This window comes from Anser brachyrhynchus, assembly GCF_964034855.1.
Source record: "Anser brachyrhynchus genome assembly, chromosome: 20".
In the NCBI taxonomy this organism is placed as follows: domain Eukaryota; kingdom Metazoa; phylum Chordata; class Aves; order Anseriformes; family Anatidae; genus Anser; species Anser brachyrhynchus.
In genome coordinates, this window is record NC_137713.1 from 9,984,142 (window position 1) to 10,011,203 (window position 27,062).

Below are 27,062 nucleotides of genomic sequence, written 5' to 3' on the forward strand. Positions count from 1 at the left end.
GGTGGCTGGCCGGGGTGGGGGGGCCGGCTGCTCGGGAATAGGCTGGGCATCGGTCAGCGGGTGGTGAGCAATTGCATTGTGCATCACTTGTTTTCTTACACATTATTATTGTTAATACTATTACCATTATCACTATTATTATTATTATTGTTATTATTATTTTCCTGTCTTAATAAACTGTCTTTATCTCAACTCACAGGCTTCACTTTCCCGTTTCTCTCCCCCATCCCAGAGAGGGAGGGGGGAGGGTGAGCGAACGGCTGTGTGGTGTTTAGCTGCCAGCCGGGTTAAACCACAACAGGCGTGTAAACTTTCTCACAATGATGACCATTTTCAGAACAAAGAGGCAATTTTTTTTCCCCTTTCAGGGTTTTCTGACATTTTTCCCCTGGGGGAATAAATGTTCCCATTATTCTCCCAGCCTCGCTGACATCTGCCAGGCCACATCCCAGGGCCTGCATGGGGATGCCCGGATGCCTCCCTTCTGCAGGCTGAGCAGGGGCGAAATGCCACCCAAAAGGAGCAGGTACAGGGCTCTCATTTGAGGAGGGACCCAGCATCCCCAGGTGGGTGAAAACCAAAATTCAGAGGAGGGATTATGCTACTGGCTCACCAGCAAAAAGCCATCTTATTTTTACTTGATGATGCCTATCTACCTGCCACTGTCCAAACCCAGCAAGGTTGGTCCCAATGAGTTATTTTCTCCCACCAATGCGAAGAGTGTATAAGGAAACCCGTGGCTGTTTGCAGCAGGATGGGGGGCACGCGTGTCCCCAGGCCAGGGGCTGCAGGACAGCGGCAGCCTGCAGTCCCATCACATCCAAAGCTATGTCACGTTGCATCCATCTCCTGTTTTCTCTTTGGTCTCAGAGAGCAGCAGAGATTAGGGAGGCAGTGGAGGGTGGTGGAAAGGAAGTGGTGAATAAGAATAATGTATTTGGGAATACTTGGTATGGATTGAAAGGGGGAAAAAATCCTTTTCAATATCATCTGCTGTACAAGTGCTTCCAGGGAGGGTAAGATCTCGCTGAAGACAGTTATAATCCTTATCAATACAGTAAATGGAACTATCAAACTGGAAAAGATCACATGGCAGTTAAGATAAAGGTTTGACTTGTCCCAGCACCAGGCTTATCAGGGTTTAGCAGTAAGTGAGTTTTGTTGCTTAGACTGCATTTAAAAGTTCATTGATTTGCAGCTAATACCAAGTTGTCATAGTTTCATGAGTAACAGCTTGCAGTTTGCAGAATCAAAGCCTTTTCCTAAATCAATAAGAACAGATTCAGTGAGATTGCTGGAGCCTACTGAGCTAGACAGTGAGAGGGAACCAGAAAATTTACTGAGGTCATGGTTGGAGAGAATGAATGTCCTAGGTTTCTAGATCCTCCAAACCCAAAGGTTTTGCTTGAAAGTGTGAAAAATGAAGGCTGGCAGCAGACAGAAAGGGTAGCATCAGTGACCACCAGCTGCCTGGTGTGGACCCCATGTGAAGTAATTAGCCCACTGATTGGGTCGCGGTGTACTGAGATGCTCTCCTTCCTGCAGTGCTCCATCGGATGTCCCCACTGCTGCTGGCCCAGAGGATGGAGCAGTGTGTGGCCAGGACAGGGACCTCCCCAGTCTCCCACCATGCTTCCCGCACCTTCAGCTGCTCCCTGGGCATTCGGTGGAGGCTTCAAACACAAAAGGAGCTTCTTGGTTAGCAGGTTCCTCTTGCTTTCCATGGATTTCCATTACCATCCAGTGCTCAGAGGAGCTTGGGGCTTTAAGCTTCACAGATGGACTTCCAGAATACCCAAGAGACAGCCCTAGGTGTGACCTGAGGACCCTGCACTGTCCCACCAGCACCACGATTGCTCCGGGAAGCCCAACCACCCCTGCCCCTCCAACCTGCGTCCTCCCCTGCCCACCTCGTAGCCTAATTCCCCACCAGCATCATTTTCTGCCTAGATCCCTGAGAAAACAGGACTCAGGATGCCACATGCTGTGTCTATGTGCCTCAAGAACCGCTGGCCAATTTCAACTAAATTTGACAGAAAGGTGGGGACGCCCACAGATATTAGTTTCTTACATCACGAAAATAAGTAGACAGGCAGAGAAGTGAGGTGGCATTAACTCGCTCAGCAAGGGAAAGGCTGCCAACTTCCACTTTTATTAAACTTCAAAGAGTCCCCACAGGAGAAGGTGAGGGGTCACCAGGCTTCGTGCGTTTTATGGCTCATGTAACAGCTTATTTCTAAATCAAACAGTGCAGAATGCTAGAAAGCGGCACTCTGGTATTTGATGTCTCTACTTGAAGCCATCCATAAGCACAAAAATACACCAAAAAATGTCTGAGAGGCAGATCAGGGAAACTGGTGCACGCAGCTAGGTCTCCCACATGACATACTCAGGCGATGAAGGCTGATGTCTTCATGGGCCTGTCTAAATGTGTTTGAATGTGAATATTATGAGTTATTACAAGATAAGACTATTAGAAGTGATCATGTATTAATTATCTGATATGTTAGCTTATAGGCAGGAAAATGCAAAGTGAACCAGGAAAAGGAAAGGGGGAAAAGACGGTCCAAAGCAGCTTCAAGCACAGATGCAGAGAGGAGTTATTTTTCCCAAGAGATTAAATGTGTTGAATAGAAGCACTTCCCACAGAGCCTTTGTATTCAGCATCCTCTGGAAGGAGCTGGCACCCTGACCCGCTCCCCTTCAGGCTCCTGCTGGGGCTAGGGCTGGTTTCCTGCTATGTGATGATCTTGTATGGAGATATGGTGTCTCTGGCTGCTTTATAATAACAAAATAAAGCCTTGATTTCAGCAAGTAACTTGAGCACATGCTTAATTTGAAGCACGTGGACGATTCTGGTTCCTGCACTGCAGAGCCATAAGCTCACAATCAGGCAACGGCATAAATCTCTTGAATCTTTCCAGTTATCAGTGCACGTGCTAATCTCTGTTAAGTCAGGGGAACATAAGCGTGTGCTTGATGTGGTAGTCTGGATGCTAAGCATACGCTTAAGTGCTTTGCTGAATTGGAAGCCCTGAACACTGGGACTGCTATGAGGCTGTAAATAGTATCATGTTTATCCCGAGTATAAAGCAAAGCATGGATTATAAATCTAGGAAGGAACCCAACTGCACTAAGCTCCATGGCACAGAGTCTTCTCTTGCTTGAAGCTGAATAACAAATGGATCACAACTCTTTTGAAATGCAGACAGTGCCAAGGTTTGCACGTTTAAGGTTGTGTTTAAAAGCGTTATGATATATGGATGGAGAGGCAGAGGACCTGAGTGTACAAAAGGCTCTGACAGATTTGGAGATCCAAACCACAGAGAGCACATCTAATCAAGAGGTGTTCTCAGCTGTGTCCCAGTCCGATTCCTAGAAGACATCTAAACTCTCATGGCTCCAGTTTGAACACTGACACAAAGCAGAACACTGGCTTCTGTGGGGTAGCTGCCTTTCCTTTGCAAGAGGTGTTATTCTGGGACAGCATTTGTGCACAACAAAACTCCCTTATGCTTCTTTTCTTCTCCATTTCTCCTGCTCCTCTCCCTGAGCAGCCCTATCCACCTCTCTTCCAAGTGAGACAGCCACGATATCACTGACGAAATTTAAGAATCCCTCACTGCCACGCTTTCTATTTCGAGTGCCGGTGCAACAAGTTGCCTTTGAATGCCATTAGCCCAGTGCAACTGCAAACTTCATTTCGCACACAGAGATTATTCTTCTCTCCATGAGCTTTTGTTGACTTCCCTCCCTCCCCTGAACGGCAGTGCGGTGACAAAGGAGGCTGGCACACGCACCCGTACTCACTGCCAGCTCCTCAAAGCCATCTCTTGTGGCTCAGGCTGCTGATCCTCCTCCTCTTCTGTCTGGATTTGTGATGCTTGCAGCAGCTCTGTGGCGGCAGGGACACTCTGCAAGCTGCTGGCTGTGGCCAGCCCAAGGGGCAGCCGGCAGCCAGGCTTTGTGCATTCTGATGTAGTGCTTTGGCAATGGGAAGCATCATTGCAGGAGGCCAGGAGGTTCCTGCAGACCACTGACGATAACTTTTTGAAACAGGTGCCAGTGAGGAGAGGTGTGCTGCTGAACCTTGTATTAATAAACAAATAAGATGTGTTGGAGATGTGATGGTTGGGGGCAGCCTTGGCTCATTGACCATCATCTCATGGTCAGTGAGATGATGGAGTTCAGGATCTTGCAAGAATGAAGCAGAACAAAAAGTAGGATTGCAACCCTGGATTTCAGGAGAGCTTTGGCAACCCTGGATTTCAGGAGAACTTTGGCCTCTGCAGGGACCTATTCAGGATAATCATTTCTTTACTGGGAGGGTGACAGAGCACTGGGACAGGCTGCCCAGAGAGGTTGTAGAGTCCTTCTCTGGAGCTATTCAAAACACCTGGATGCCATCCTGCACAATGTGCCGTGGGTGACCCTTCTTGGCCAGGGGGTTGGAGCTGATGATCTCCAGGGTCCCCTCCAACCTCAGCCATTCTGTGATTTTTTTGGCTTTTTCCATGGCCCCCTGGGTAGGCTTTCACTGCCAAAGCTGCTATGGTAGATACCGTAAAACCTGCCTGCGAGTTCAGTGGGTTATTCTGGAGCTTGCCTTTTGGCCATGACTTAAATCATCCATCATGGTAATTAGTCAGCATCTGGATCAGCACAGTGCTGGGACGCGCTTGCTGCTGGGAGGTGGAAATTCCTTCAGATATTGCTTGTCACAGTGCCTGCCTCATCTTCTCTTGCAGTTTATTAGCACTATGACATCTTCTAATGTTTTTTCATACAGCTTCAGTGCCTGCAGTCATGTTACTCCTTGACTGTACCAACTCTTGCTGGTACAGAGCGGAAAGCCCACTTCCAGCTCCTGTGGTTGCAGAGAAATTTTAACCTGTCACTGGACTGTACCCTAACAGCTTGGAAAAAAGCAGCAAATCTTACAAATCTCATCCAGACCCTGGTGTCTGGGGAAGGAAAAGGGCTGGGGCTGGTGAGGAAGGTGACCTGAGCCTTGTTTTTCCAGTGCTGGGTCTAGCAGCAGAAAGTGGAGATGACTTCATGGTGGCCTACTGATGAGGGATGAATTCCCCTCGCAGTCTGAGCCCTGCATGACGCAGGCAGCCCATTTCTGGTTGGGAAGCCCTCGGCAGAGCCAAGCCCAGATCTTGCCTGGAGGTTTTGAAAGCAGCCAGAATATGACCCATTATCATTAATAACCATCAAAGCTAGAGAAGCCACAGGAACATCTGGAGAAGCTGATGATGACGTGTGCTCAGTTCTGCCTCCTGGGCTAAACCAGCCAAAAATATGCCCTGTTACACATCACCACATGTTGTGCATGCTAGTCCCCTGAAGTGGTGATACATGGATACGCAACAGCTGGAGAAGAGCAAGTCAAACAGCTGCTGCTGACCCCTCTGCAGCTCAGCAAAACCCCCTTTGTTCCCTGTGATCCACCCCATATTGTAAGACAAGTGTATTCCCAGTGTGCAAAGCCTGTTTGCCTCTATTTGGAGCATTTCGGTGTCTGAAAAAGGCAAAATCAATTCTGAAACCTGCCCAAGGGTTTCCTGCCTGTGCCAATGTCTTCCAGCCTCCTTCAGGGATAATATCCCTCATCAGCTTGCTTGCTCCTCACTTCCCATTTTTCATAAAGGAGCATTTTCCTCGTAGTAGTGAAAAGAAGGTTACCTATAGATTTATAGCCACAATGGGAAAAAAACACACTTTTCACTACCAAAATGCCCTATAAACACAGTGCCTTTGTGGTGGTGTATTCCCTTCTGCTGGTGCCATGGTGCTTCTGTGCTGAGCTGTGGACTTGGGAAAAACTGTGGGGCTGGCATTTCCCTGTCCCCAGCAGCGGTGGCAGGGGTGTGACCAGTCTGCATTGTCCCATGCTCACTCCCAAACCCAGCGTCAGCACTGCGGGGAAGAGCTGCCAGGTCTTACAGCAAAACCTGGGAAAGTCTGAGTACTTTTTTCTAAAGCCTCGTGGTTGGCCCAGTGAATTGATTGCAAGAGATAAAAGTTGATGAAGAGGCAATGTTTTCCCAGCATAGTGCTTGACTCCGAAAAGCAGGACACGCAATAGATTTTGTTTATGTGCATGTCCATTGCTTTTTATTTATATGCGTGGTGCTTTGAGCTAATTGTACATTGCCAGGCTTCACAAAAGAGATGCTTTCTCCTGCATTTCCCACCAGTTTGAATACGTTTGTAGTGTAGCACACTTGGTCACAGCCTCGCAGGATCAGCCACCAGCAAGCTGTGCTGGTAGCAGCCAGAGGGGCCATGCACTTGCGCTGCTTAACACTGCGACCTCCATGTGTATACATGTGTGAATATAGATATTCACAGATATCTCTGAAATTTCCCTTAAACCCATCGGCATTATGCTGATTCAGGACTGATGATGTTTGTGTGATTTTTGCCCGTGTTAGGGAAAAATATCCCGGAGGGTGGCCACTGCTACCAGTTTTCCCAAAACTAAACCTCCAGGCCCACCAAAGGCTGCTGGAGCTGGTCACATTTGGTGGGCACACCTCGTGGCATGGGGCCGTGTTGAGGATGAGGATGAGGATGAGGATGAGGATGAGGATGAGGATGAGGATGAGGATGAGGATGAGGATGAGGATGAGGATGCAGCGCAAAGCGAGTGCTGCCCGCAGCAAGCACCAGCCTCCGCGTGCAGCGATGCGCCCGTTGCTCACTCATATGGAGCAGCTTCGCTGAGGGGAGAGAAAGATTTACTGACAAATAATTGTCATTTGCTAACCTTGTCATGGCAATCTTTGTTGTGTGTTTTTTTTTTCCTCTTTTTCCGGAGGCACTCTGAATGTTGAATGCCAGCATCTGTTACAGACCAGAAAACAAGTAAACACTGATATTCCTGGTGGCTTTGAAAGAGCATTTAACGCTTAGCTTTCTACATTTGCCTTTACTAGGAAAATTACTTCGGGATGTGCTTAGAATGCGTACGATGACGAGTGTCTGGGAAAAAATAAAATATAGAAGGCAGCCCCCTGCTACAGACAGGCTTATAAAATCCTCGAGTCCTCCTGCCAGATGTTGACATTTTGATTTGCATAAAGGTAAACTTTTGACTTGACAGCATGTTTAATTTTCTAAAACATCCCCAAGAAATAGGGCATGTTCACAGATAATGAGTTTGCATCATAAGCAGTTTCCATCAGACCTGTATCCTGGCAAACTGGCTCAGAGCATGTTTATTTCTGCTGTTTCCGAGCCCATGCAAGGAGGAAAACAACTCCCAGGGCAGCCAAGGGGTGGCCAGGAGGAAAGAGCAGAGCAGGTGTGCATCAGAGAAGGTACTGAGATGTTTCTCCTTGACTTGTGGAGCATTTCATGTGGGGATGACAGCAGCAACAACCCCAGCTCCAGCTCTCCCCTCCCACCACCCCACTGCAAATCTGCACTCCCACCTTGCACCCTCTGCAGAAATCCAGGCTGGCTCTGCCCTTGGATAAAGCCTCGGACTTAAAACCCTCTGAAGAAGCTGATACCCATGAGGGCATCCTTGTAAGGAAAAGCAAGGACGTAGTCATCTCTTTTCTGGAGGAACTTGAAGCTCAAACAAATCATCTCCCATGGGGGAAAGTGGCCAGGCCCAGAGAGAGGGCTCAGATCTGCCTCCCCCCCAGGCTGGTGACAGCTCCTTCCCGGGGCCCCCCTCTGAGCTCAGGCAGGCTGTAGCGAGCTGCCAAAGAATGAGGGAGAAAATAAAGATCCTTGGATAGGAGGAGAATACTTCCCAGGTAACCTGTAAATCTACTGTGAGGGAAAGCTATAGGTGATGCTGTTTTGGGGTCTCTGTACTGCAGCCCTCTGCTTGCACTAGCACATAAGCCATGCCCAGAGCCAAAGAGTCCTGCAGCATCTCACTAGCTGTTGGCTTTCTGTCTCTGGAGACACAAGGAGACCTGGATTTCTTTTGGGTGTGGACTCGACAGTGCCCATAGACACAACCGGGCTCCCACATGTTGAGATGTCCCAGGGCTGGGGACCCACACGTCAGGACAGCACCATGAGTGTCCCCCCTCGTGAGGTTCTCCAGAGCTGCGGAGGGAAGACGCGGCTGAAATGCAAAGCGCCTTCAGCGCTGTGTTAGCCACTGCTGAGACATGCTACGTAAGTGCAAATTGCTGTTATAAATCATAAACATCAAAAGGCCTTAAGTGCCTAATAATGGCCTAAGTGGCTAATTTGTTTTATGTGCTACTGGAAGAAGTGCTGTAAAGATAGGGAACAAAAAATGGCCCCCATTGTGGTTTGGCCTCTGATACTGAGAAAGAGGAAGGGGGTGGCAGCGAGACGCTGCTCTAGATGTGCAGGAGCATTTTATGTTGATGCCTGTAATTAAAAACACGTCACGAACCCCAGCAAGACCTCCCCTGGAAAGGTGAAGGCAGCTACTGTGGCTCACATCAGGAGCGAGGCATTGCAAGAAGCGCCAAGGTGGTGGCAGGCAGGTGGGGCTGGTGGCTGCGGGCAGCACGAGACCTGTGGCTGTCCCCTGCCCCATGCCGTGGCCACGCAGCTCCAAGTGGGGCTGCACCAATGCTTTGGAGCTGCCACCGCTTTCTCGTGTCTGAACAATAACTGCATGCCCTCAGTCTTGCTTTTAATTGCCTCGTGCCTTTTGGGTTTATGCGGTGCTTTAGAGGCTCTTTCTGGCTGGCTGGATGTGCCTGTGAGATCAGCCTCAAAGAGCCATAGATACCATAATCCAGCCTTTCTGTGCCCTACAGATACGTTCCCCCTGCAGTCCTGATGCTCTTTGGGGTCCATGCTGCCTTTCTGCTCTGCTTGCCCCAGGATAGGCTCAGCTCATTTTGCTGAGTGGCGCAGCTGATGTGATTTTGATGGGGAGCAGAGGAGGCTCCTGCACGGACCGGCTCAGAGCAGTGCTGAGCCCCACATAGACAGAGACCTGGCTTAGGATGCACATAGCCATCCTAAATTTTCCCCATCCTTCTTTTAGTGCTGTGGCTGTCAGGTCCCAAACCCATCCCAGGCTTCTCGCTTCATTGTTGCACCATCAGCAGGAGGAAGGATCATGTCCCCCCCTCCCTGCTTTCTGTGTTTGACACCTTCACTTGTTTTATGGGACCCCATCCAGTCTGAGCACACCCATCTCTTCTTGCCTTCATGGATTCTGCTTTCCGTGGATACTGTGGCTCTAATTTACAGTAAACCAGCGGTGTCGCTCTGTAAGGACCACTGAATGATTCCCCCAGGTATTTTCAGTGGGATGCTGGTGGAGGAATATGCTCAGAGCAACTCATTTTGGCAAGATGCCACAGCGAGGGCGTGTGATGGCTGGAGAGAAGCATCACAGCAAGGACCAGGAGCTCAGGGCCTTCCACATGCCTTTGTATCCCAGATGGGTCATGTGGGGACTGCTCCTCCACAAGGAGTTACTTCCCTAATATTTCCACACAAGTACAGATGAATACAAAACGGTGCTGCTTTCTTGTCATATGCTACCCTGCACAAAACCTTGAGGGAATGGACCAGGCCATAGCCCTAATTGGTCTGTTCCTCTTCTGATATCCCTGACATCAGGGAGGAAAAAAAGCTTTTTTCCCTGAAATTGCACACCAGTAACCAACGTTTTTTTATAAAGCATTTCCTTGATGCTTATCACTTCCATAACATGTGTTCAGTGTGCTTTAAGAATGGGAACCAAAGCTGTGGCTGACCTCTGCATGCCCAAAGAGTGGGTAGAAACTGCTGCATGGGGTTTTATTTGTGAGCTTGCAGGTGACACAGGAAAAAAACAAACCCAACTTTTACAGCTAGGGATGGAGGCAAACAGCAAAAAACAAATAAATCCGTCTGCAGAAGGGGTCCATTGACCACAGGGCCAGCCTGAAGGGAGACAGAGATGGTGGCGAAGGAGATGGGGGGTCTCCCTTGTGGACAAAGCAAATCTCACCTTCTTAAACAAGGAAAACCAAGATATTTTCCAACTTCTGCACAGGATTCAGCAGTCAGAGATGTCTGAGCAAGGGCGGAACTTTTGGGGAAAGGGAATGAGAGACTTCCCTTGTCCTTGGGGAATGCCAGGCCTGGCTGGGATTTGGTTTATTTGGCTGCTCCCTGTGACACAGCAGTTCATTTTGGTTCTCTACAGAACTTAACCCATAGGCAGGCAATCCACAAATGGTGCTGCTCCATCACTGGCAGACCATCAGCATCACAGGTAACTTGCCAGCGTGCTCTGGGCAGAAGACTCGTGATGTCCCTGTGGCAAGAGCAGCCCACGAGGTCTCCTGCTCTCTTGCTCACTTGAGGACAGAAAAACAACATTTCCCACTCCTTGGAGTCCTTTAATGTGCAAAGTCAATTCTCGTCTGTGTAATTTCAGCTCCCAAGACATCCACATCACTAGTTTATGTTATTTTAATTTTATTATATTACTAACTGTAAGTAATAAACCACAAATAATGTGCTTTTTAACTGCTTTTAAGCAGTAGCAGCTAATTATTGATCTATTTTGCTAAATGACAGCGTAGCTGGTGTGTGCTGACAGCAGGAACAAGGCAAGTCTGTGGACCCAAGCGCAGCGGCTGTTCCTCTTCTGCACTGGGGTCATCTTTTTAAGGCCTGATCAGGGGAATCCTCCGGAGCTGGTTCAGCCTCCAGGGCGCAAGGTTTGGTGAGAGCAGAGGCGTCCTGCTGTGGAGGGGCCTCCTGCTCATATCCCATCTGCCTGCCACCAGTGCTGGCACTACGGGACGAAACGCCGAACAACAAGCTCGTGTCTCAGAAAGCCAGTGGTGACCGGCTGCAGATCTGCTCGTAAGGGCTTCAATCAATTCACCTCTACAGAGCAGCTGTATATTCACTGAAAGTCCCTTGTAAAGAAACACAACAGAATAAAAATGGCTGTGGGAAGGGGTCGAGCACAGGCCGAGCACAGGCAGTGGGTGCCAGAGGGGAGCAGGACTAGGCCGCAGCACCCAGGGCAGCAAAGGCCCGAAGCAGAGGGGCCCTGGGCAGCCTGCTCCACGTGGGCCTGCTGGAGCAGGGCCTGGAGCAGGGACCTCCAGAGGTGCCTCCTAACCTCAGCCAGGCCATGACTGCGGTTCTGTGACCCTGCACGACGCCTGTCCTTCATGCTGGGATAACCAGGCCCTGCTGTTGCCCACTCATCCTTTTCCTCTCCTTGTCCTCTTTGCCTCTTTCTTTTCCCCAGGGTTTTCCATTTGTGTGCCAGCCTCCTGGCACCTGCCACCCCCATCTCTGTGTTCTCCTGCTCTTCCTGCTGCTCTCCCTGCTCCCTGTCGGCCTTTCCCCGGTAACGTTTGCTGCTTTAGTTGTTTACTTTGGGCTTAATACATACCATGAAAAAACCATGCAACCTGCCCAGCCCCCTGAGCAGTCACAGGAATAAGCTGTTGCTAATATCATGTCATATAAAATGAGATTACTCTTCTCCCCCATTAGGCACACTTCTCACCTGTGGATAGCAGCAACGCAGGCACACGTGGCAAGGCCTTCATCCAAAGCCTACGTCAGGAAGTGGCTTCGAATGGGGAGAGCCAACTTCCCTCTGAGGCTGTTGCTTTGGCCTTAAATCCTGACTGTTGAATAGCCGGATTTGGCTTCGTGCTGTGCTGGGTTGGTGACACCTGTCTGCCTGTTTCATGTGCTATTGCTTGCAGCCAGTTACACCTCCTGGCTGTCACAGGGGGCTGCGACTTATGGGTGCTTTCCCCAGCAGGTGTGGCGTCCCTCTAATGTTCCAGTGACTCCCGAGGTGTCACAATGGACACTCCTGGGTGGGTCTGTGATGCTGAGCATCTTCACAGCCCGGTTTGCATGTCAGTGCTGGTCCCTCGATCGTCCGCACTCTGCGTGCATGTGCCTGTGCCTTGGCTCAGCTCTGGGGACACAGAGCTCTGAGCCAGGGGCGATGCTGAGGAGGATTTGCCATGGGGAGCAGCCCCGTGAAGTGGCACAGACAGCGTGGTGCCAGCCCAGCCTCTCACACGCTGCTGAGCCCTCCCACACAAGGACAGCAGGCACATCCAGCGTCACACCAGGTACCAGACTCCCCTTGTCTTAGGCAGTGGAAAAAAAGCAGAGAATTATGTTTTAAGGCCTCAGAGACACTCCACAGGGCTGGGGGAGGATCTGTTGGTAACTCCCAGGACAGCTGGCTTTGCACCAAGCAGGTGGGAGCCATTCCCATCCTTTGACCAGAGGATCAGGGACTGCTTCCAGAGGTAGATGGATGTAGCCCTCAGGTGCCAGTTTCCTGGCAAAAGGCCTCAAAGATCTCATTTCCAGGGCTTTCAGCTCCTGCCAGGCTTTGTCACTGATGAAGTAACACTGTCACAGGAGGAGGTGTTTTTTCACACCTGCGTTGTTGAGCTGCAACAGGCTGCTGTGGGATGTTATGCAGGATGTCCCAAAGAGGCAAGATACATCCAGTGGTCTATTAGCTGCTGCAGAACGTGTCTGGCCAAAAAATGCCATACACCGTGCAGCGATACCGGGGGGTAAAAGAAGAGCCCGTGCTGCACCTTCCCCTCGCTCTGCTCCGAGCATCTCCCACCAGGCAGGGTCCTGAGCAAGGCAGCCAGTTAGCGCAGCCCTGTGGGGCAGTTCTTGCACTGACCAGTTCCTTTGGCGTGCACCGTGATGGATTTAGGGCTTTGTTTTGCAAATGGACAAAAATTGCCAATGGCATGCAGTATGCTCACAGCATCAGAGGTCAGTGGAAATGGCTCTGCCTGTGCTTTCTGCTTGGACAGGAAAGATTTTCTTTCTTGAATGAATGGGTAAAAATCAGAATTTTCATCATCTGTGAATTATAAGAGGAAAATGTATGTAATGATGGTGGCCCAAAGCCATGCCCCTCCGGCATGTAGTCTCAGCCAGCTCCACCAGCCAGCCCAAGCTGTTACAGCCTTGGCAGTGCCTGGCTCACCAACCTCCAGATGCAGGCGTGGTGTCCAGGAGGAGCTGCTCAGGACAGGGCATCCTTCCCTCCAAGTCATTTTTCTGGCCACTAGTTCAGCGCTGGGCCGGAGGGTCACTGCGATAGTGGTGATTGAACTGATCCCATCTGACAGGGATGTTCTCTTTAATTGCTGGGTGCGGCTTGTGCGGCAGATTTGTCAGCCTCGTGGCCAGCCTCCAGCTGAGTACATTATCCTGCTTACCTTGAAAAAGGAAAATAATCCCGTGGATTTGCTCTTGCCTTCCTGGTGATTAGTGGGTGTTAGGCTGTGGGCTGGCCAAGGAGTTACTGGTGCATTTGGAGAGGAAGGGGGATGGATATTTTAACACCTGACTGACAGCTCCTGCCATAACATCTCTCATTTGAGAAGCGCGGTGGTCTTTGCTGGGCTTTTCTCCTCAGGGGGCAGCAGTCGGGGGCTACATCCTCAGAGCCACGCTGGGGGGGTACAAGCCCTGTGCTGAGCCTCAGGGATGCTGCGTCTTCAGCAGGCAGCAGATGCTTGGCTGCTTCTTGGGAAAGAAGGGTTAAAATGTGGGAGTCGGGAAGGGAAAGGTCAAATATGTGAAGGCACTTTCATGTACTTAGGAGAAAAGTGGTAACGGGAGAGCTGTTAAATTTTTTTATAGCTGGCACCTAACAACTCTGGTGTTAAGAATCATGAAACTAATAGCAAGTGGAGGTGTACATTAGTTAATTAGAGGCATGCTAACAGTGAAGCCAATTGAGAGATATTATTTTAGTATTTTTTCCAGAGGGCATATCAAGTCTATTCAGGAATTAATAAACAGATTGTAAAGTCTAAGCAAGCATATTAGGGAAGTGTGTGTGTATATACTGGGTGGATATACTGGGGCTATGCACACTTGTTTGTTTGTTACCACTACATTTGAAATATGTTACTTGTTTTCCATATAGACCTCAGCGGAAGAATTATAGCATATTGGGTTTTTCCAAAGACTCTAATTAAGATCGTTGGAGTTGATGTGTGTTTACTGAAAATATACAGTGTAAATAAGACCTAAAACACCACCATTCAAAAATTAACCCGTGAATGCAAAGGCGTTTGAAGTGAAATAGCCAGACTCTTCGAGCCAGGCTGGGATGCACATTAGGAGAGATGAAATCACAGTATTCACTCCATTTATTTGAACTCCCGAGTTAAGTTCTCATTGAAAAGGCATTTTAAGAACTATTAAAAGCTGTCCACAGTTAAATATGCATCTTTGGCCTCTCTCTCAGATCTCTCAGCTGCTGTTACAGGTAGTTACATCGTGAGTAAGTGTCTTCTGCGCCATACAAAATGCCAGCGTGGTCAGCAGCAGAACAGACGGCAGCTGTTAGGGAAGACAGGGACCAGCCCATTTGTAAAGTGAAGTTTCCCCATAGCTGGAGCTGGTGATAAGCAGAGGATTTGCTTCAGCAGCATGCGAAGAGAGGGAGCCATTTAAGCCCGAGTAAGGCTTCACACCATTAAGAATTTTCCTAACCTTTTTTTTTTTTTTTTTGCCCCTAACACAGGTTTCATTCCTTTCTTAAACCCGCTCGGGCACCTACCTTAACTCACAGTTACCACTTGGTTTCCCCCAGGAAGGCAAGCTGTCCAGCTTCATCTAGTAGTGAGCTCTGCATTACAAAGCCACGTGGTGCTTCATGCCTCATTAGCAGGCAGGGAGCTTCCAGGCTGGAGTCACTGCATGTATCCAGCTCTCCCGACTTCCTTCCTCGACTCCAATTTCCTATTTTACATTTTAATAACAACAGCGAAGACAAATTATGGCCAAAAAAGTCTGCCCTTAGCGAGCACCTTGGTGCACGGGGCTCCCCCAGCAGACCCGGGTGTAGACACCTGACAGTCCTGTCCCCGGAGCTCTTGCCCAGCCTGGAGACCTCGCTGCTGTCACAAAGCCACTGCTCCCCACACCATTGTCCCACCCAGGCTGGAGCGGGAGGTGGGACAGATTCCAGCAGCAGAGGAGACACAAGAGAGACAGCAGCCAGAGTCCCTCCTGCGTGGCTGGGGGCAGCCTCGCAACCAGCAAGTAATGAAGATAATGATGAATGAAGGATGCAAAACTGAAAATACTTCTTCCCGTGCTTCTATCGATCTTCCAGCAAAAGGCCTTGTTCTTGACATTTAAAACAGAGAGGTTGTTTTAATGTAGTGGCCCTCGCTGAGCTGGAATTAAGCAATTTAGCTCTCAGAGAATCACAAAGACCCTTTTTGCAATCTTAGCCCAAAGGATTTCAGTAGATGCCTGCTTGGTAAACGCTGCCAGAGGAGAGCTGCTCAGAGGCACCGTGAGCCATGGGCATCAGGGCACAGCTTGCTCCTCACCCCACAGGGAGAGCATCCAGGAAGACAGGGAGATAACCTCCAACCACAAGCACCAACACCCTTATTCCACAATCACAGGCTTTCAGGAGAGCTTCGGAGGGACAAGCCCTGAGGCTCAGCCCGAGCACAGGGTGGGTACAGGGCTGAGCGCTGCGGTCCCTGGTGCTGGTGGACGTGGCTCCTGGCCATCGGCTTGGTGAGAGGTACGGAGGAGCCAGGGGTTTGGTTACAACACGGCGGGATTATCTTAATAACTGCAATTTTTCTCTTAGAACAGAAGTATTTTATTACTTTCAACCTAGGACCTGGAACTAATTATGCATGTGTGGTCTGATTAACCATTAATTTACCTCTATTAACTGCTGACACTTACTTACGCATTTACTTATATCACTCACACGGTTGTGTTTCCAGACCCAAGAAGTTTGTCAAGAGACTGTGAATTAGAGCAATATAAGAACCTAACCAGCACCTATCTCAGCAAAGGCCTCAGGAAGCCCTGCAAAAGAACACACCACAGAAATGAAAATTGTTTTTATGCACAGTAACTGGACTCAAACTTATTAGAAAAATTCCAGTTGATTCCAGAAGCTCAGATCTCCCCACCGTTTCCCACTGCAGGAGCAATCAGGGGAAAACAGCATTTGATTTCCAAAGGCAGTGGGACCACAATCCACAGACTGTGAAGAGGGAGAGCTTTCATGTGAAATTTGGGGATTTCTGTTCTGTCACAGGTCGGGTGAGGCCATCGTAATGCTCCCTTATGGCCAGAGATCAGGTGAAGTGCAGCCTCCTCCGCAGGTCTGTGCCTTAAAACTGCTTACACCTCAGCTGTTCACAGAACAGAGCTGGCATCCACCTGCCTGTAAGTTTTGTCTGACAGCTGGCTTAGCAACATACGGTGCAATATTAAAACGTGCTCCTTCATTTGAGCATAGCTTTAGGTATCTCTCAGTGTCACTTGGTTGCTTACTACTGTTGTTATATGCAGTGGAGTATGTGAAAAAAGAAACTGGCCCTTGATGTTAATGCCAAAGCTGTGATGTTAACGCTGGTCCGCTCTGCCATTCCAGTTTTATGCTGGTGCAGCTCAGCTAAATTAAACTGAATTGCTCCACTGGATTTTCATCGACTTAAATCAATTATACTAGCATGGAAGAGGTATAAAGGAGTGAAAATCAAGGCCACTTAAAGAAAAAGCACAGTAGATATTTCTTCAGTACATGAACTGTTCATAATCCAATGGATATCTTTTATCCCGTGTATTGATCTTCTTCTCATGAGAATTAACTTGGAGTTAATTTCTGAATTGCCTGACCTCAAGCAGTTAAGCTATTGCAATATAAAAAGTCATAATTCAATAAATAAACCAATAGCCGTCACAATATTTGGCTTCTGTACTAGCACGTCACACTTCTTAACATGACTGGGATCGCAGTGTGCAGAGAGCAAAGGCTTGGCAGAGCCTTTGCCCCATGGCTCAGGGTGCAGCACAAGCGCACAGCACCAAAATGCAGGAGTCACATGCACCATTATCTTGTAACGAGTTCACAAACCAGCCCAGTTTCATCAGGAATTTGGGGCAGATAAAGAAGATGTCCACCCCCAAGAAGAATCAATAAAGGAAAGGGGTGTTTGCTAGAAATGTAAGGAGAGAAGCATGACTCCTTTTCCAGCTGCCAGTGCTGATATTAGTGCGTCTAGCAGCAGCTTGTACACAGCATCCCTTTACAATGGTAGTGGGGAAGCTGGAATGTTGTTCTATCAGACTATCAAGTTGTTGTGTTGGATTACATATAATGCTATCACAAATGACAGAATGCTTGCCTCCCATCAAAAATTTAAAGAGCAATAGACCTCTTTTCAGCTGTCATTGCTGATAACATTTTATGCATGAGTTTATTCAAGCTCAAATAGAGATGCAGCCTGTCAATAAAGAAGCCCTGGCGGATTAGGCATCGAGTATATTAAAGCTAACGGTACTAATGTGGCTATGCAGAATAATCTGACATTTTAAAACTGCGACAAAATGAACCCTCCAAGTTCTCGTTGATCGTCTCACCAAGGCGCGTTTGCCGCTGGGCTTTATGGAGTGGAAAGCAGAGTATGGCAGTACGTAACGAGAGCACGAGGAATGAAACAAGCTGGAAACCGCAGGAAGGTCAGCGCGGGCTCACCCCCCAGGAAACGGAGTGGATGCTGCCGTCTTCTTGCTCTTATCTTGTCTGCTCTGCTCCTTTCTTCCAGGGAAGTGGTAGGGCAACAAATAATGGCCTTAAATTGCCACAAAGGTGACCCAGATTACACATTAGGGAAAGTGCTCTGAGGGCAGGAAGAGTTCAGCACCGGAGGAGATTGCTGGGGAGGGCGTAACGCCATCATCACAGCTCTTTAACAACAGGTTAGGAAAACATCTGCCAGCAACAAGAAGGGGTAGCTGATTTTGCTTTGGAGACCCAACACTATTTTCTGCCATTTACTTTCTAGCTCTCAATAAAGGCTATTGCTTTCTTCTTCCAGCAGAAAGTGTGTAGCAGTGCTTGTGTGTTGGTAAACTGCCTGGGCTAAAAATAATTTATTGAAAACTATAATGACCTGTGGTGTTACAACAGATGGTCTGGTTACACGTTCCTTTCCCCTTCCTATGCCCTTAAGAGGTGTCAGTGGCTCTTGGAGTGCCTTTGAGAGGTGCAAAGTCAGGAGAAAATCTTTCCCAGATCTGAGCATCCAAAACCTGGGGTCTGGCTCTGTAACGGGCCAGTGGCCCCTTCACGCTGCTCTCGGTGATAAAGCACAAGCCTCCACAGTTTTGATAGTTTTATATAGTTAATTAGCTTAAAAAAAATCTGCACACGCTGCCTTCCTATGGGAGAGAAGCAGAGGACGTGCTGCTGTGAAAGGCTTGAGCCTGGCTGCATGGGGTGTGCTGGGTTCAGTGCCACACCGGGTGCATGCACGTAGCTGTGGGGGTATCTGCAGCATCACCAAAAGGATCGGACTCTGGGAGAACACCAAATCCAGACAAGTGACTGATCACCGCAAGCAGGGAACCCCAAAGGTGTGCATCCCTGCAGCAGAGGGGGAGAAGTGCTTGACAATATGAACAGAATGCTTACAAAGATTAAAGGCAGCTCAAGGACAGTAATTGAAAAAAAAAAAGGATTCCCCTGCTATGTTGCACTTGAGCAAGAGATAAGGACCCCCCAAAAAGGGCTAAATACCTTCCTTAAAGGTACCTAAGAGATGTCAGGATACAGAGTCCTCATTGCACCTTTAGAAATGAGCACAAACATTTCTGTGTGGTTGTGTCCCGTATAACCGCAGTGCTCACAGACCTGGCTGCACGGCGCAGGGCTGCATGCCTGGTACCTGCTGCTGCCTCCAGACAAACCTTCCTCACCACGCCGGCTGCCTCAAACCTTGGGAGTTACAAGTGTGAAGGATAAGTCCCCAGTATGTGCGGATGACATTATGCTGAAAAAAAATCTGTTTTCAATAATAGCTATTGATATGGTGGAACAAAGTGTTTGGTTTCTGTAACCGTCCTCTCTGTGTATTTCTTTGGTTATTCTGCGTCTGTATTCTAGGGAAAAAGAATACTTTGAAAAATAATGACAATGTCTCTCAGAAAATAATGAGTTCCTTCCAGTTAGCTGTTGAATTGTTTACTGCCATAGCTGAATAATAACAGCACATCAAAGACGACTGCTGTAATTAAAAGATTTGTGAACATAGGTTAACAAATTAGTGCATCATAATGTGTAATTGTCTAATTAGGACAAAAATGCTAGTTCCACCTAAAAGACTGACAAGAAGAGATTATGAGAGAGAAAATAAAATAGACAACAGCATCGATACTGCTGAACATTGGCAAAGATGTTATCTGCAACTTTATATTTTATCAATAAGTCCCCAGGGGTACCAGCAGTTTTGTGGATTAATTTACAGACAAATTAATTCTGCTGGATGAATCCCAGGAGCAGGTTGAGGAGTCCCCTGGAAAGAGATCTAAATTTGTCAAGGAATGTTTTAAAGCACTTCTCACCACGGTAGTGTTGAGAAGAGCTGAGAGCAGCAGATGCTGTTGCTGAGCACACCGTGAGAGCTCAGGAACCAGGTGCAGTGAAAGGAAAGGTGTGACAGTCCCAGTTTGACTGGTGGGGCGTGGAGGCAGAGTGGGAGAAATACTGATGTTAGGTCAAAGCTAAAAGCAAACGTCCTGAGTGTAATGGGGGGAGAATTTCATTTGGAGAGATGAAGGGCAGCATTTTCCTGCGCTGAGGGACAGATGGCAGAAGGAGTTTGGCTCTGATTCAGGTACCAGATGAAAATCCCATGGTTTCAAGAGCCTTCAGCGCATAGATGCTGAGCTCTCCAGCCAGCTCAGCCCTCACATCAGCATGGGCAGGGCTGGCTGCTGAGCTCTCCTAAGGAGCTGAACCTCTGGGAACCAGCCATCCAGGCAAAACAAACAAACCCTGGGTCTCCCTGCACCTTTGCTGTTGGTGGCAGAGCACAGGGCAAAGCCAGATGCTGAGTGCTCCCATCCAGTGGCTTCAGATAACCAAGGGAAAGGACCAGTGCACGATCCCTGGTGCACAGGTAAGGGCTCAACAGCCTGGAGTACACCCAGGGGAGGATCCAACAGATCCAGAAATAGAATGGCACCACCACAGGGCTCCTCAGCCCAGCCAGGGCCATGCAGGAATGCAAATCACGGAGCGTGCAGAGAAATGTGTGCTGCCACGTGAGAGCAAACGCTGCCCAGGGACTTGAGGAAGTGCATGAGAGGGCAAAAAAAACTGGAGCAGTGTCTGCCCCACGTGGACTTCAGGTGCAACTTGAGTCACAGTGGAGGGAAAAGAGAAGGTGAAAGGGGTTAGAAAAGCAACAGCCATGGATCTTGTTTGTCCAGTGATGACACTGCAAGCCTCCGCTCTATCTTCAGGAAAGAACAGGCAGACAACTCTGGCAGGAGTTAATGGGAGGGTTTGAGAGCACCATCTCCAGCATTACACCTCCTCTACCTAACGCACCTGATGAGCTTCACCAGCTTGTCGCCGTGACTGGCTGCCTCCTGTTTCTCTGGTAGCTGCCAGGGAGAACAAGACCATACAACACCCTCTGAAGCTTTGCCTCAAATAGGGCTATTCCTGCTGTCTTCTTGCTGAGACCTTCTCTGCTCCAGGCTTGGTTTTAAAGGAGGTGGAGTATCTCTCACCCTTGTGCAGGATGGGGTTAGAAAGCCTCACCTGGGAGCAGGAGGGTGCTGAGCATCAGGAGCTCTGCAGAGGGTCCTGCAGCTGCTCCTGGCATCTGTCAGAGCAGCAAAGCTCCTTTGTGCTCATTTTCAAGGTGTGTTTGTATTGAAGCCAGTGATGTTTAGCAAATAAACATATTAATAATCAAGGATTTAATAAGTGTTGTGTTTATGCCTCTTTGTATTTGTGTATATGTATGAGCTGTAGTATGTTTTGTTATGCTCTGAGAAAACCAATTCTAGATTGATGGTAAGGTATTTTCTGCAAAGCTATCTTAAACTGAAAAACACACCTTTCCGAGGAAATGAACATTTTTGTGAGTTTTCCTCTTTCCACCAGTGACACCCCAATGGGATAAGGAGTGTGGAACATGCAGATTTGTCAGAAGCCATACAGCTTTGTGTTGCCTCAGTAGGGCTTTTTTGTTCCCTCTTGATTTGGGAAATAGTTGTTAATCACTGCTTAATTTTAATTTTAAATGGGGTATATTCATAGGACACGATTCCATAGGAAAGAAAAACATAGCAATTGAACTTTGAAACAGTTTTGTGCAACAATTGAAACCATAGCAATAAACACAACCACATGAGTGTTTACAAGATCAGAGCCTTAAAAAACTAATGAGCAATAAATAAATTAGAACTCTAATTATCTGCCTAAATTCAGATCTGGTGGAGGAAGAAACCCATTGACTCATGGGATTTTTCTTCTGGTTAGCCTTGTGGATGGAGCCCAGCATCTGCTAAAACCCGTCTCAGTTGCCAAATTAATTGCTGCTGCTGCTCCTCTGAACCTAGCACCCTTCGGGTGCAGCCTCTGTCTGCAGAGAGCGCGGGTAGGTGCTGGGGTTGCAGGCACCATGTGTGCCCAGCTGAGCGCTCTGCGGTGTTTGCAAATGCTCCTGTCTTAATCTGGTGGAATAATGTTTGTTTATGTCATCCCTGATGTGAGGAGTTAATTCCTTTGTGAGCTGCTTCTGGTGTGTTGGTAAACAAGGAAACTTGCAAAGTAAATTCACAAGGCAAGGAAGTTTGACTTTGGTTCTGGCTTTTTTTTTTTTTTTTAATTTTATTTTATTTTTGGCCATATGCTACCTATTAAAGGTGATTTATCTCTTCTTTTTTTTCTCAGCTTTTATAATGTTTCAAGGAAACTTCTCAGTGAAGCAGTTGGAGAACACAGTACAAGTATTAATACAAATCAAATTCCTGTAAGCTTAGCGACTGCTTAGACAAAAAACCACAACTGGTAGTATATGATTCATCAAGTCTTTGTAAGCATACACGCATCCCAGAGAAAGAGTTCTACTTAGTAAAAATCCTTTAATAAATTAGAGAAGCTGAAGACACATAAACAACACAAAGCCCTTCAGTTTGTATCATGCTGTGGTTTAGATAACCTTTACTATAATACACTATAAATCAGAGGATCCCACAATCCTTGTGTGTCTTTGCAAATACCAGAGCAGACTTTTGAAGCTGTGGGCCAAGGCTAACCAGACATGATGAAGACACTGAAGTGCTGCTGGTTTTGTGGACATGAGGGAAACTAAAGGAGAGAGAGCCCCTGTTATAAGTCACCCCTTCCAGGTATTGGAAAATCCACCCTGGAAAGAAATGTGGGAAATCCTCTTTCATTAGTTCTGCTGCTCAGGCTTCTGGGTTTTCTATATAGGTCAAAGCTCCTCCTCTAATCTAGAAGTGGATTCCTAAATGTATCTTTAGGCTGGAGCTGAGGGGTGGGGGGAAGTGCTGTCTGACCAAGACCCTTCATAATTTGGGGGAAAACTTGGCACAGAAATCTCTGCCTCGAACATGTGACCTGATTTCCAGCGGGTTTGCGAGCCCATATGTTTTGATGGGTGCTTAGTACTTTCGGTGCCTTTCAATTTCTAAATATGGACTTGGGAGCCTAATTTTAACCACGTACTTTTGGAAAATGTTGGCAATAGTTTAAAGAGACTGTCTAGACCAGCACGCCTTGCTGCAGCAGATTGCTCCGAGTGATTTATATATTCCTGGTGCTCGCCGCCTCTGATGCCTTTTCAGTGTCTTACAGCTGTTGCATTTATGCAGCACTCTTTATCTTGACCTTAGCCCTCGGATTTCTCAGCTATTCTACTCTCTTAACATCTGGGCCTGAAAGGTCACTAATTTACCTTATGCTTCCCTGCTGTGGGTGCCGTTGGGTTGAGTGGGTACATTTTGAAAAATAACACTCTGTTGGTGGGCTGCCTTTGCAAAGGTCTCTCTCCCCTCGGCATCATTGTGTTACCTTCTCCCACTGCAGCAGCTCGAAGTCATCAAACATCTGCCCTCAAGAGCATTGGAGTGTACTTGTTGGCTCCTTATGTGTTAAAGCAGCACACCAGGTATCCAGTGTGCTGGTATTAAATTGCTTTTGCAGCTTGCCTGGAGAATAGGGAAGGGAGCTTTATTTGTACTAACACCCTTTTAATGCATCTCAAAAGACCATAATAAACATCTCCTGGCCTGTAAAAGGAAAATATATATCTAGAGGTTGTGGTAAATTATGAAATACTGGTATACCTAATAAAAATTCTATCTCAATCGTTTAACATTTAGTGAAATGTTAGATGATGTGAAACCAGGCCTGGCGTCATTTCAAGACCAGGTCAGTAGTGTCACTTGGGGAAATTATGAGAACTTCCATTAACTTTGTATTGGCAGATCTCCCAATCTATTTCACTTCTATACATTTTTAGCACCACCGTGAGCAACACGAAGTGTCATTTCTCACATCTGAGAGCCAGACAATGTCATGGAGCCTCTCTGCATACAGGAGGCTACTTCAGAAATTAACAGGTCAGATCTCTCATTGATTTTAATAAAGAACTGTTTGTGGCAAAATTCTTGATTATAGAAACTGATGGCTGCTTTGGGCTTCCTGTCAAGGCCAGCACAGCAGGACAGAGCTTTAAAGCGTGGGAAAAGAGTGAGGGAGTATTAAATCAAACAGATTTTGGACATCGAGGACCAAATTCTGATTGTTTTTGAGGGCGCTGAGATTCTGGTTTCACCACACCAGCCCTGAACTGGGATTCACAGACAGAAGTAAGACCCAGTGCCCCGGGCAGGAGACACTCGCAGAACTTTGAAGCCATTATCTGAGCTATTCTCTTCTCCTATTTTCATGTAAAAAACCCCTTTTCCTCCCATCCATTCCTCTTCCCAAATTTGCAGACAGACGACTTGTTTTGGAACTCGAACCAGTTTGTCTGGAAAGGACTTTCCATTGGAGCCTGAGAATTGGAGCAGACTTTAAAGTGGCTGGTAGTATTGTCAGAAAAGAGGTATTTGGCAAGTCTTTAATATCATGCTTGCCTGGAACTGCTCTCCTCTTTAATTAACTCAGTAAAAATCCTCTAGTTACTTCATTTTATTTGCTTAAACCACTACAGAAAAATAAATGCATACAAAACCGATTAATAAATCCATAGAAATGTACTGTTGTTTACTGCTATGCAGCAGAGCACTGAGCTCCCTCTACATAATTCAAGCTCCAGGCAACAAAGGCAGTTGTGAAAGCCCCCTGTTTTGACACAAACGTAAAGGTGGAGTATCCCCTCGGAGTGAAACAGGCTGTGGTTTGCAGCTTGTCTTCCCAAGGAAGCCTCGAGGTGGGTATTAATAATTTAGGTTCAAAGCAGAGTCCAGGATTTCTCAGGCTCGGCACATGTGCACCTCCTGGGATGTCTGTACCATGGAGCCCGACCCGTGCTGGGAATACCCATCCCTCCAGCCGGGGGGCTATGGCTGAGCCTTTAACTCTGGAGGCCCCGCTCCCTGGTGCTCCAGCCCCGATGGGAACAGCTGCCAAAAAGATAATGATGGTGACCATTCGATTGCAGGCAGGTTTTCACCCCAAAGTCCCAATGAGCGAGTGGTCCATGGCTACATCAGTCATATTTAAAAGCAGTAAGTGCTTGTGCTGACCGATGCCGAGGAAGTGCTCAGCAAAGACCTCCCTGCCGCAGCAGCCCCTTGGTGGCCCCGGTGGCACCTCCAGCCCTGCCACATGCTTCCTGAGGACCATAGCGTGCAAAGGGGGAAATATTTCCTTAGTTTGCTAAACTGATGTTCTGGCATTTAGCTTTAAGTATCTTCTATTTCCCGCAGCATCTGACCTTTTGCTTTCTCATATGGCTATTGCTCGGCTCCGCCAGCAGAAAGCAACAAGCAGCCATTATCAGGCTCATCTCGCCAGTGCCGGCCATTAGCGTTAATCATCTCCTCCTCCAGCCCTCCTCTCTCCTGCTCCGGCTCCCCTGCATCTCCTCTTAGCAATGAGCTGCTGGCACACGATGGGAGAGAGTGTGCAGCGAAATAAGCAATGATGCAGCAGCACCGTGATAAAAGGCCGGTCATTTCGAGCCGCCAGCGCGACTGCACTTCTCTCCAGCGGGATGCAAAAGAGCCAGGATTAAAGCGGGGGGCCGGGCGCCATAGATCATCTTGCTGTAATTTCCCTCAGGACCGACGTGAGGACTGCAGCGAGACGCGCTAGTGGTGGCACATTAGTGCTGCCGTGTTGCAGGACATGGATAGTGCTGGACATCTGTCCGGTGGTGCACGGGGGCATGCCGAGGTGTTTGGGGCCAGGGAGATGGTGGTGCCATGGGGTATGAAGGGCTCGTTTCGTGTGGGCAGGAAAAGGAAGGGGGGAAGAGAAGTGAGGGGGAGGAAAATGGGAGGAGAAAAGATGCTGAAGGTAGTAGATAAGGGGGGATAAGAGAGGGAAGGAAGTTGAGTCCTAAGTATAGAAAGGCACAGCTGAGAGTGTGAATGAGGGGCTGGACTGGGTAGGAAGCAATGGGGCTTTATCTGGAGGTCAAGAAAAGGGAGGAAAAAAACAAAAGCTCAAAGGCAAATGCATGCTATGGAAAAATAGGGAGGTGCATGGAGAGACGGGAGCACTCTGACGTACCAACCCAGCCTTGGCCATGCGGATTTTCCATCTTGTCTTGGCCAAGAAAAGGAGAGGAGCCAAGGTCGGGAGGTGGGAGTGTTGTAACGAGGCTGGAAATGACAAAGAAGAATAGGTGTGAGGGCAGCAATGGAAAACAGGTGGGGACAGCACTGTTGGAAAGCAAAAGCAATTTTATCTTGTAACCGTGATCTCACTCAAGCTTGACAGTTAGAGAAAGAAGAGGAAAAACACTTTTCTGTTGTAAAAATTCGTATGTACGTAAATCACGCAGCAAGCTTTGTGCACGTGGTTCGGTGTGGCATGGCTGCTAGCAATCCTGGAGGCTTCTCACTAAGGCTGGGATAATCGTGGGTGATGCTGCTTGCTTCCTAGCCTTTGCCTCTCCTAACTTTGAGAGTACTCATCTCTTGGGGCTGAACTGCCACATCCATAGGTAAGGGGAAGGCAATTCCTCTGCGTTAAGGCTGCGGATGCCAGCAGTGCTTTGTGCGAGCCTGGCCCCAGCCAAGCTAAGGTGGCCTTGTACTTCCAGCTGTGACTGCACCACTGCGTGAAGTGCCACAGATGTGCAGCTTTCTTGGGAGATGAGGTAACGAACTCGTGTGGGAGCTAATGAAGGTCATCATGAGAGAGCAGTAAGAAAAATGTCTGCTGCTGGGAGACTTCTCACCAGGAGTGCTCAGACTTCAGCACTTTCCAGTCTAAATAAGATGTACACTTCCCTGACCTTGTCTTCTCCAATGTAAACGCAGAGCAGGATGTACTTAGAATTAAGATAAATAAGGCCTTACCCAAATAAAACACTAGTCTGCAGAAACAAATCTCCTCCAAGGAAGAGGGTGAGTGGAGGCCGAAACTGATGCTTCTCTATGGCAGAAACCTTAAATGCTTTAGAGGTGAGGGCAGTGTGGACTACAGTATTAATAAGTGCATTTTAAGGTGGAAGATGCTCCTGCAAAATCTTGTTGGTTTTACTATTTCCATCCTATTTTTTTTCCTTAGTATATAATTTATTTCTGTACTACAACTTTATTTCTAAGGGCACTGTGGCTGATTTTGTGTGTGAAGGGGGTTAAACGTGCTGAAGACAAGTGCAGCTAATCTTTGGGGTAGTAGATGTAAAACCAAAGCATCCTGGAAAAAAAATTGCTAGAAAACCACCTTGGCTGATGCCAAATGGAAGAGAGTTCGTTTTGCCAACGGTAGTATTCCCGGCTCAGCCTCTTGTGACTGTGCACCCTTCTGCACCTGAAGGCAGGGATGGGGGTGGCCATGCAAGAAGACACATTTCTGTCTCTCTTCTTGGCCACTGTGGCAGAAGACAGAGGCTGAAGTGCTTCTCCAAGCTTCTCCAAGCTTCTTCCCCCGGGTCTGGGCATCCCCCGACGGGCAAAGGGCTGGGGGAGGACCAGGGCTGAGCCCCAGGTTTTGAGCACGGCATGCTGGTGAGGGAGCTGAGAGCCAGCTGAGAATGGGAGAAAGCGAGGAGAAATGATTTGTATTACAAATAAGGATG

The 27,062-nt window shown here is 48.0% G+C and overlaps 1 long non-coding RNA gene across 2 annotated transcripts; it reads right to left on the bottom strand.

Moving 5' to 3' along the window:
* Positions 1–4,329: 4,329 nt before the first annotated feature.
* LOC308180676 lies at positions 4,330–21,426 on the bottom strand. Of its 2 annotated transcripts, none has more exons than XR_013941117.1 (4): positions 14,555–21,426; positions 12,969–13,506; positions 11,489–12,838; positions 4,330–10,883 (listed from the first exon to the last, which is right to left on the bottom strand). It is a non-coding gene; the product is annotated as an uncharacterized lncRNA (long non-coding RNA). The 2 variants fall into 2 exon arrangements; XR_013941118.1 differs by having other exon boundaries at positions 12,969–13,509.
* Between the last annotated feature and the right edge of the window lie 5,636 nt (positions 21,427–27,062).